This window comes from Halichoerus grypus, chromosome 11 (genome assembly GCF_964656455.1).
Source record: "Halichoerus grypus chromosome 11, mHalGry1.hap1.1, whole genome shotgun sequence".
NCBI classification, from domain to species: Eukaryota; Metazoa; Chordata; class Mammalia; order Carnivora; family Phocidae; genus Halichoerus; species Halichoerus grypus.
This window is the reverse complement of record NC_135722.1, coordinates 54,925,224-54,936,290: the sequence shown is the minus strand read 5'-3', so window position 1 is coordinate 54,936,290 and position 11,067 is coordinate 54,925,224. Positions and strand designations below refer to the sequence as shown.

Sequence of the window (11,067 nt, the reverse complement as noted above, 5' to 3'; positions counted from 1 at the left end):
ATGGGCCGTAGTGGGATTATTTATACCACAGGAATTGGCAGGTGCCACAAATCGGGGCGCTTTTATTTCCCCCAAGAGCTGGTGGGTCAGCATTTACCCGCCCGCCACTGGGTACGTCCCTAAGCGTGGGTACGTCCGGCTCTAAAGACAACACAGTTTTCCACAGCGCTATTGGCGTGCCCAGCAGCGTGTGAGAGTCTGGGGGGGCCACGTGTTCACTGTGAAGAGGCTGTCATGAGGTGGGGTCTCCAGGCCGTGTGGACAGGCTCACGGAGGGGAGGGAGGGCGGGCCGGGGCCCTGGGGAATGCCCACACTCCGTCTAGGCTCCCGCAGCGTGGGCGAGAGAACACGGGGGGAGACCGGGGATGGGCGTGGGGCGCGCTTCCAGACCTGCAGGGGTGGGTCTGCAGGGCCTGGGGGATGCCCAGGGGCGGTCAGCGGTGTGTGTCAGCAGCCAGCACGTGGGCTGGGGCCTGAGAGGGAGTGTGCTTCGTGCCTCTACTCACTGCTCCCCGCACCCCTTCCTCAGAGCCCCAGACTTCACACCGCTGCCCCCACCTGGACCGAATCCTCTGCGTGTCTTCTCGCTCCTTTTCCACTTTCCTCTTGCCCTTCATCTAGGGTTGTGGGGACCTGGGCTCCCTGCCCCTTCCTGTCCCAGCCACTCTGAGCCACACTGACTCAGTATGGGACCCGAGGCAAGATCCTGCTCCTCTGTGGACCTCAGTGTCCCCTCCTGCACCATGGGAGGCCTGGGCTGGAGGACCCCATGGAGGTCGTGGGGGGCAGACCTCTAGGTTCCCAGCCCCGGGGGCTCCGGGCAATCTCATCCCCTCGCGAAGCTCTCCAGCACTTCCCAGAGCGGGTCGTTCAGCTAGCTCCGGGTACTTGTGGCCCCTCAGCCTGCTGACTAAGGCCTCGTAGGGTTTTACAGTGTACAAGCCCTACTGGGAGCGCCTTGTCGCCTCTGCTGTCCCCCACAGCCCTGCGCTATCTACACTCAGTGAGGGCATCCACGGCTTTGTCCAGGGCCACACAGCCTCACGAGTGGCCAAGCCACTGGGATTACAGGGTCCGGCTTTCCTCCCTACCTCAGTGTCCCCATCCAGACTGGCAAAGTCTTAGGACAGGGCCAGGGCATGCTTACCCATCCCCCCAGCCCCCAGCCCAGGCCCCGGCATGGAAAAGATGCTTGATGGAAGTCTATTGAACAAAAGAACATTCTGCACTTGCCCCCAGTCCTCTGTACAGGGCTCCCCAGACAGGAGTCCTGGGATCAGGCCTGTGGATGGGCTGAGTGTGTGCGTCTGGAGGGAAGTATATGCGTGGGGGGTAGAGGATGGGGGAGTAGGCAGGGGAGAGGAGAGAAGGGGGATACATCCCTGACCAGCTGGGCCGTGGGGGTGGTACACAGACTACTCTGAGACCATGGCCCATTTCACCCGGGCAGTTCTCTGCGAAGCCAGGAAGTGGTTTGTATTTTCAGAAGGAAATGAGTGGGTTTTACTCATAGGGAGCAGACAGCTCTGGGAAACAGGCCATGGGATGGGGGGCAGGGGGTGAAGGCCAGAGCCAGCCGCTCCCTCCTCTGCGAGGCAAGTGGGGGGCACGTGTGGACCAGCAGGCTGGCAAATGGGCTGCGCATGTCCCTTCCCTGACGCTGCTGAGAGATGCTTCTCCTGAGGGGGTTCTCTGCCCTGGAGACTCTCAGAGGTGCACAGGGACCAAGCAGGAAGGGGAAGGGGGCCCAGACTCTTTTCACCACCCTGGGGACCCCACAGATCTGGGCTGGTGACGGGAGGGCAAGGCCCACTGCTGTCTTGCCTGGGAGGCCAGCGCATGGGTGCCGGGAATTAGCTGGAGGCCTTTTGGAGGTTGGAGTGTTCCTTCGGTCACTCCGTTCACCCACCATCCTTCCACCAGCCCGCCAGCCTGCCAGCACCGCACCCCGCTGAGGTCCCTGAGCCGGGACTGGGTGACGTGGAGATGGAGCAGGCTCCAGCCCTGCCGTCAGGCGGCTGCAGACCTAACGTGGAGGGGGGGCCCACGGTAGACAGCTAAGGAATGGTTTGGGGGCACCCTGAGGCGGCAGTCAGCAGGGACTCAGCGAGAGGGTAACATCTGAGTTGGGGTTTGGTGGGAGTAGGAGGACGTCAGAGGGGAAGGTGGGGACTCAGCTCGCTCGGGCACTGGGGGTGGGAAGTGCCTAGATCCTCTGGCCTCAGGGAACTCTGAGGAGAAGGGCAGGGGTAGGAGGGGGTTGTGGGCACGTCCCTGGGCTGGCCTGGGTTCTGTCCTCCCTTAGCCCCTGGTTCTCCACATGTAGCCCACCAGGAGCCACCCCTGCTCTGCTCAGCCCCTGGAGGCCGTGAGGGATTCTGGGAACCGCGGGTAAGGACTCAGTGAGCCTCGGCTCCCCAGCCTGGATGGGGACCCTGAGCTTTGCAGGTCCAGGTGAGGGTGGGTGAGGAGTTGCCCAGGAGGAGAAATGCCAGGCAAGTATGGAAGAGGCTCAGGCCAGAGCTTGAGAAGCTCCCATGAATTTGCCCCCTCATTCCGTCCACAGTGGGGCGCAGGCGCACCCCTGCCCTTCCCTGGGCCTCCAGTCCTGCCCCTTCCTGTCCATCTCCCACCAGCAGCCGGGAGGGTCCTTGTCCCTCCAACCAACTGCATCTGTCCAGAAGCTCCCCAGTGCCCGACCTGGCCCACGGGCCCCTTTTGGATCCAGACCTGCCGCCTCACCAGGCTTCCCTTTCTCCCAGCCCTCCCACCCTGCGCTCCTCAGCTCTTGTGGTGGTGTCAGCCTTTGGGGTTTTGCAAGTACTCTCCCACTGGCACCCCGTGTCTATCTGAAGAATTGCGCTCATCATTCAAAATCCAATTTAGCACCACATCCTCTGCGCAGCCTTCCTTGATCAGCCCCTTCCCCGGCAGAGTTACGCCCACTCCTCTGGGTGGCCCCTGGCCTCCCACAAGCTCAGCTCACTGTGTTTCAGAGGGTGTCAGACTGGGAGCCACCTCAGGGCAGCTTACGGAGTGGGAGGTCAGAAGGGGAGCTGAATCGTCAGGCACATAATGCCTCTCTTGAGCCAAGACTGGGTATGGGGGAGTGGGGTGTATGCTATGCTAGGTGCGTGGTGGGCGCTCGACCAAGGTCCCTAGGCTGCCCGGCATATCGGAGGAAGAGCCTGGCCTCAGGCCCCGGGTCGAGCACACCATCCCCGCCAGCCGTTCCTAGCTGCACCCCCCACCACAGGGCCCTTCATCGGTGCCCTTGGAAGAACTTCAGAGGGACCAAGCTGGCAGAGCTGGGAGGGGACTGGGCGGGACTTGTGGCTTGACACCTCTGTCAAGACAGACCCTAACCCCAGCGGCCTCTTTCAAGGAGGCTGAGGGCAGGGGTGCGGGCTGCGGAATCCTTGGAATGTTCATTGTCTCCAGAGCTCCAGGCATGATCCCAGGGGAAGGGTTGAGAACAATGGGGGTTTGGGGGTGGGGGCTTCTGGGACCGAGGAGGCAGGGCCAGGAGGGGCAGGGCTGGGCACAGGCTATGTAAGGTCCTCAGGGTAGGGGGGCTCTGAGGAAACCCCAGAGCAGACGGGGAGTAGCCTCCTTTCTCCTCGAGGGGGTGCGGAGCACACACCCCACGCAGTCAAGCAGCGGGTTTGGGACACACGCCCCTGATGCGGTGTTTGCTGGCACCCCACAGGGCTTCCCTTCGGGCACCTCCACCGCCCACTCTTCCTCCTGAGCTCACCTCAACTCCACAGGACCCGGGGCGGAGGCAGACACCGTCAGCTCCATGGGGGTGGGATGGGTCTGGGTTCCCTGGACCCACGTCAGAGTGCCAGGCGGCCAGGTGGGCCCCCACGCTCTCCTGCTAACTCCGCCTCCCCCTCCCCTTCCCCCTCCCTTCCCCTCCCCTCCCCCCCACTGAGACTGTTTGCATGGGTTGCCCTCAAGGCTGCAGAGTGAGTGGCCCCAGTGATCTGGTGATCTTGCCTCTCACTTTCCCTTTCGGGGAAGTAGTCCAGAAAGAAGGAAAGAGTGTGGGTTTGGGGTCAAGTCCACAGCTTGAACCACAGGGTTCAAATCCCAGCTCTGCCGCTTCCTGCAGGGTGACCTTGGGCAAATCACTTCACCTGTCTTGCCTCCCTTGACAGCTGTCGTGAGGACCTCACTAGATCCCACCCATGAAAGCCCCACCACGGGAGCCCTGCAAGTGGTCTCTCTCCGCATCCCCGTGTCCTCCCTCATGCCCCCCTCTCTACCCCCTTTGGCCCCGGGGAAGTCAGCAGAGTGGGGATCCCCGGGTGGGGACAACGGAGCTCACGCGCAAAGGAGACATCAATGTGTCCAGCTCCCAGCACCTTAGAATTCCCAGGAACAGATACTACGCTTGGAGGCAGGGAAGGAAGGGTCAGTCCCGGCACAGGCTTCCAGCCTCGGCCCCTGAGGAGCCGTCTGCTGGGGGTCCTGCCGGGGTCCCCGGTGCGGTCTCTGACACCGAGACGAGCTGCCGTCACTGGCCCAGAGCCGGTCTTATGCTTCCTGGGAATTCTAATCGCATCTCGGCCTTTCGGCTAAGATCAAGCGTAGTATCTGTTCCTGGGAATTCTAAGGTGCTGGGAGCTGGACACATCGATGTCTCCTTTGCGCGGCTCACCCTCATGACCTCACCTACTGATACTGTCGTGAGCTCCGTTGTCCCCACCCGGCCGGCCAGCAGCTCCAGGCCCAGTGCAGGGGAGGGGAGAGAGAGAGGGGAGTCATGCTCAGGAGTCCCCGACCTCAGGCCGACCCCGGGCGCACCGGGCAATGGGTGCAGACTCAGGCCGATCAGAGCTGGGAAGCCCAGGGACTGTGGGACTCCAGAGTGGGGGAGCCTGGCGGGGGGCGCTGCCAGGAGCAGAGGGGGTAGGTCCGAGTCTTAAGCGTGGAGATGAGTTCTGGGGGAGCTCAGGGGAGGAGGGCTGGTTGGCAGGAGGCTTCTGGGTGTTGGACCAGACAGATGGGGCCGACGCAGACACACTCAGCCCAGGGCTGGGGTGACGGGGGGCTGCCAGCAGAGAGGGGGCGCCTCCCAGGGCACACTGGCCAAGCTCGTCTTGGGGTGCGTGGCGACTGCTCCAGGCCCCTCCCAAGTGGACTCCTGCAGACTGTGGCGCCCACCCCCAAGGCTGCCCTGGGCCCCATGGGCTGGGGCTACTGAATACCGACCCCCTCCCCGCCTCTGCCCCGTGGTGGGAGACCATGGGGCCCAAGAAAGCCCCCATCCAGAGGGGTGGGCCCCCACTCTCTGGGCCATCTGACACTTCTGGAAAGACTCTGGAATCCCTCCCTCCTCTTCTAGCCATACTCTCCAGGCCCGCGGTCCCCAGCCTCTCTGCCTCCTCTCTTGGCTTGTGCTGTGCCCTCCGCACTGCGGACAGAGAGCTCCCCGCTGGAGCAAATGGGTCTGAAGGAGCAAATGTGTCCTGTACGGTGGCCTGTGGTCACCAGGCCTCAACCCGGCGTTCAAGGCCCTCTCAATCTGCCCCCAATGCCCTCTCCTGCCACTTCTGTCCCCACCCCATTGCGGTCGTTGAGCCACCCCAGGGACACCCTGGGGCCCAAACGGGCCAGGTCTCTTCAGGCTGTGAGCATTTTGCATGCTGTTCTCTCTGCCTGGTTCTGTCCCTTCAGTGAACACCTCCCGGGGGCCTCTTCTCTGCCAGGCACCGGCGAGAGACCTCCCCTTGGGGAGTCCTGTTGGGGGGGTGTTGCCTGCAGCCTCCGGCAGGAGTGACACAGACGCAGGGAGGCAGGGGGCCTGCGGGATGATGTGGCACAGTCCAGCCGAGGCACACGCAGGAGGAGGCCCCGGGTGGGGTAAGGCTGGAGTGAGCTGTGGAGGCCTGCGCGAGCGGCCCCAGCTCTCTCCTAGGCCTGTTTCAGCCACGGAGCTCTCTGAACATTAACCCCCAGCCTCGGTCAGGATCACACATCTTGGAGAAGCAGAGTCAGAAGAAAGCCCTGTGTTGTACAATAGGAATCCTAACGTCCAGAAAGGGCCAGAGACTTCCTGGGTCACAGAGACAGGGGTCTTTCTAGTTCAGGCCAACCCAGCCAAGCCCCCTTCAATGCTCCGGTGACTCACCCTCACCCCAGAGGCCCATCCTAGAGGAAGACTGGGAGCACCGTTAGCAGAGACCAGTCGCGTGCCCAGGATCTCCCAGTGAACGTCCACATGGAGTCCCCGAGCAGGCAGGCGCCAGGGAACTTGCCTTCCCCGGTACCCCCTGCACTGGCCCATCCGGGGTCTCTGGCGGCAGGAAGGAGCAGCCCGGATTAGTAATTTCCTGGCTCCCCTGACCGTTAGGATGGCGCCAGTAATCACTCGGCCGTGCCCCTGCCATCCTGTTAGGGAGCCGGGGGGCCCCTTATCTGAGCAGAGCACACCTCTAGCCCCCACCTGGAGCCCTGCTGGGATGGCACATGGGTGCCCTGAGGTGACCTACCACCACCAACAACCGTAAGAAGAAAAAGCAGGGGGCCCCTCCCACCACCACCAATGGGGTTCACACACATTGTCTTGCTGGACACTTCTGCCAACCAAAGGGCCAGCAGGCAGAAACTGAGGCTCTCGGAAGGCAAGGGGCTTGCCCAAGGCCACCTCCCAGATCCCAAGTTCTGAGGCTTCGCCTGGGACCCTTTTCTCTGCGCCCCCAGCCCTCCATACCCTCCGCCCCCCTGGGGTCCCTCTGGATACAGGAGCTTCCCCAGGAGCTGCTCTTCCCTGGCCCTGTTCTGGAGCCATCTTACGTCCAGCCTTTTCTCAGATGCAGCTGCAAAGCTATCATCCCAGCCTTTGAAGACATCTTCACCTGGACGCAGTTGTTGAAGGGTCCCATCTGGCCCCAGCCTTCTCCCTCAGCCTTTGAACTTGACCAGGGTTGGGGTTGGGTCGCCCACTGTCTGAGCCTCCCCACAGGTGTGAAGCTTCGGGCAATTCCTTCAATTCCTTCCCCAGCCACTGCCCCCTGTTTCACCTCCCGTGCGCGCAGACACCTGCTGAGGGGTCTTCGGTGACAATGCATTCCCTCGGTCAGCAAATATTTGCCGCCTCTGCTTCGGCCCACCTGCAGGCCACCCAGGGTAGGAGCAGAGGGGTTAGTGGCTGTGAGCCAACAGTTCTAGGCTGCAGAGGATGCCCGGATCATCTCTGGCTGCATCCAGGGGAAGCCCAGGGGCCAGGCCCATGGAAAGGATGCTGTGCTTTGGAGAACTGCCCCCTCTGGGCTCTGCGGACAAACTAGAGCTTGTCCAGAGGAGACAAAGCTGGCTCGGTCCTCAAGTGCACCCTGGGGCATCTGGCTGGGATGGTGGGGATGGCCACCTGGAGAAGGGCAGACTGAGAGGTGAAGGTGGGAGGATGGAAGGCCACCCCCGCCCGCGCTCTCTGGATGAACCACCAAAGATGACTTTCTCCCAGATGGAGCCAGCCCACCGTGGGAAGCGGGCTTCCCCGTGAAGGTGAGCTCCCTGCACGGATGGTAGGCAAGGTGATAAATGCGAATTCCTGCCTCGAGGTGTTGACTGGTCATGGTCGGTGAGTCCCAGTGGGCGGCTGGGTGGGGAGGGAGAGCACCAGGGCAGGGAGTCTGACACGTGGCCTCCAGGTCAGGCGCCGTCATTGACTGTGGGATCTGATGTAGGTTCCCCCGGCCTGCCGAGCCTCAGTTTCCTAATCGTCACGTGGGCAGGCTCATGCTTACCTCCAACAGCTGTGGGGCGGTGGCTGAGAGGGGGCCCTGCACACAGTAGGTGCTCCGGAAATGTCAGTTTCCCTCCACCTCGTAGTGAAGCTGGATGTGGGGAGAAATTATTCCTGTTTTACAACACACTTCGGTTGGAGATCTGTCCTCAGGTACCCTCAGGGGGCACTGCTGCTGCAGCTGCCTGGCTGAGGGACATGGAAGCCGTGCGCTGTGGACAGGTTGGGCCTCCCCGGGAATGGGCAGGGGTCCTGCACAGGGGGTGCCTCCAAAAGCACTCTCTCCTCGGAGGGAAGTTCCAACCTGTCAGATGGACACAGAGCATGAGGTGGATGAGCACCCCTTCCCCGTGCCTCTTGCCCGATTCCCCACCCACCATCTGGCCACTGCCCGCTCCAGAACCTTCTGTGGCTGCCCAGTGCCCACAGCACTCTTATAAACTTGTAGGCTACAGCTGTCCCCTCGGCCTGGCCTCCCTCTCCAGCCTCACTCCCGCTGCCTTCTGACCGCAGCCCCTGCTCCCCACCCCCCCGTCCTTGCTCTTGTTGCTCCCTTCACTTGCAGTGTCCTTCCCGCCCCATCTCAGCCTGTTAAACTCCATTACCTGGGACAAGAGGAGGCTTGAAGGGGCTGTTGGGGACAGAGTAGACATGAGTTAACTAGGTCAGCGTCTCTGGAGTTTGGGTCAGTGTGGCCTGTCTGTCTGGGTGTGGTACGAAGCTGCAGTGAAAACAATTTGCCCTACTGCGTGGCTTTCTTCCTTCGACAGCACTGGTTGTTTGGGTCTAGGCATTGAAAAGCGGTTCATTGGGTTCCTCCACTGTCAGATGCTTTTGAGATTTGGTGCAAAGGAAAAAGGCAACGGGTTTGGGGTATTAGCAGGAGTGCTACTGGAATGGTGGACTGTGGGTAAGGAGGAAGCAAAGAGGAGGAAGCGCCCGGAGGATTCAGAGTGGACAGCAGCACAGACAAAGCGGGGGAGGGCGCCTGCCGCAGACTTGGGGTGTGGACCGGTGATCTCAAAGGTGGTCGTTATGGGTGGTGACAAGGGCTGAGGTGAGGCCGAGGGACTGGGGGCTGAAGAAAGTGGGGATGGCAACAGGAAGTAAGAGGCAGGTCCCAGCCATCACCCAGGATCCCCCCGAGGCCAGAGCCAGACAGGACAGCTGGATCCTGAAAGCGAAGCTGTGGATGTACAATGGAGGATGAGCGGGTGAGCGGGAGACCAGCCCAGAGGTCGGCAAACGTTCTCTCTAAAGGGCAGATGGTACCCGTGTTAGGGTTTGCAGTCCACGTGGTCTCTGGGGGGCAAGAGTAACTGCAGGCAATAAGTGATTGCATGGGCTGGGTCCCCATAAATCTGTTTACCAACACGGGCAGCAAGGAGGATTTGGCTCCCGCAGGAAGACTAACAACCCCTGGGTTCCAGGGTAATAGCCTTGAACTGGGAATTGTCTGGTCTTCCGTGAAGACTGTTACATAGAGCTGCCGGTGCTTGACCTGTGTTAGCTGATCCATGGAAAACTTTACAAACTTTAATTGTGGAAAATTCAAACCTGTACAAAGTTATACAGAACAGTATCATGAAATCCCACGTACTTATCGCCCAACTTCAGCAATGATGAATACACATCCGATCACCCCCGCCTCTGGCATGAAGCTTTCACTCACCCCCAACATTCTGGCCATAGCATCCGCTTCACCAGGGACCCTTGAGTTCATGGAAAGCAGGGACTGAGACTGGTCCATGTAGGTCCCTCGCCCACACCAGGAACTCGCTCATTTTAGGTGGCTTCAAGGTCACCTAGAGGAGGGAAAGGAACATTGTCTTCTGAGGACCAACTCTGGTTAGGGACTCTTGCATGTGTCATCTCCCTGTGAGGGGAGGGCTATAATTCCCATTTTACAGAAGGGGAAACAGGGGCACAGAAATGTTGAATGTCTTACTCAACATCACACAGGTAGAAGAGGTGGGTTGGGAACCTATGTTCGTTTGGCCCCAAACCACACTATAGTCCTTGTCAATCTAGCCCTGGAGAGGAAGACTTTGCCATATTTTGTTTTTGGAAGGGAGGTAGATTTGGGAGCCGCTTGGGGTGGCCCCAATCCTGATCCTCTTCTCATTGTCTGAAGGACCTAGCCTCAGTCAGCTGGGCAGGTGACATGGTACCCAACCACCCACACGAACCCCCTCCACCTCTGCCACTCTCCTAATGTCCTCAAAGAGACCATCCTTCCTTCCTCCTCTCTGGCGAGGATCATCTGTCCTCAGCCCCGGACCTGTGGGTCACCAGTACAATCCTACACCGGCATTTCCCCTAGCAGGGCTCGAGGAGGGCACAGGACGTGGTAAGGCTAAATCCTCAGGGACATGGAGACTTACTAGGCTGACCCACTCACTTTGCAGATGAAAGACTAAGACCCAGCAAGGAGAAGGGATGTTGGAAGCGATTCAAGGGTAACCTTTCTCGTGCAAACACTGCTTCTTTGTTGAAAGCAGACCCAGGTCTTAATCCCAGCACTGGGCCTGACTCACTCCTTTGTGAGGGTTAGTGGTTAATTGTCAGAACAACTTATGAGGTAAACATTGATATCAGCTATCAGGATACTGTGTATCAGCTGGGACACAGGGAGGTGAGCTGGCTTGCCCAAGGTCACACAGAGGTGGCTGTGATTTGAACCCATTCATGTGGGGTCCAGAGCCCCGATGCTAAGCTCTTCTGCTCTCGCTAGTTGGAACCGACTCAAAGTTTGCCTGCCGGCCTTTCAGGGGGCTGGCGAATGCTGCGGTTGGCCTGACGTCCCCCTGGGCCCTCCAGTCCACTTCCCCCACCCCCTGCCTGGCTCGCCGCCCATCCACCTGCCCCAGCAAAGTATGATGGGCTCTTTGCTCCCACACTCCAACAAGAGGTGGGGGAAGCAGGAGGGTCCGGGTGGTACTGCTCTGTCCCCTGGCTCCGCAGAGAGCTCCCCGACCTACCTGAGGTAAGAGTCCGCGGCCCAGGCCAGTCTAGCCCCAGGTGGGCCTCTCAGTTCATCCTGCTCGCAAAGCCAACAGACCGTGGCATCTGCAGACCGTGACCTCCTCCCAGCAGACGGCAGCTCCGTCATCATCACCAGCTCCAACGCCTCAGTGCGCGCGGTGGGGCCCAGCCTCCTGCCTCCCTGAGCCCACCCGTGTGAGCCAGATAGGGGCCGGGGGTGGCGGAGGAGGCCTGGGACAAAGAAGCAGACTGGTGTTCCTGGCTCAGCTGGGTCGCAGCGTGGCTGTGTGACCTTGGGCAAGTTACTTGAGCTCTCTGAGTTTCC

The 11,067-nt window shown here is 60.7% G+C and overlaps 1 long non-coding RNA gene across 1 annotated transcript in view; it reads right to left on the bottom strand.

The window, feature by feature from the left end:
• Nucleotides 1–3,888: 3,888 nt before the first annotated feature.
• Nucleotides 3,889–11,067, bottom strand: part of LOC144379449 (uncharacterized) — a 707,761-nt gene continuing 700,582 nt past the window's right edge. The window contains exon 3 of the long non-coding RNA XR_013442475.1: nt 3,889–3,934. This is a non-coding gene — a long non-coding RNA (uncharacterized LOC144379449). The remainder of the gene's footprint in view (nt 3,935–11,067) is intronic.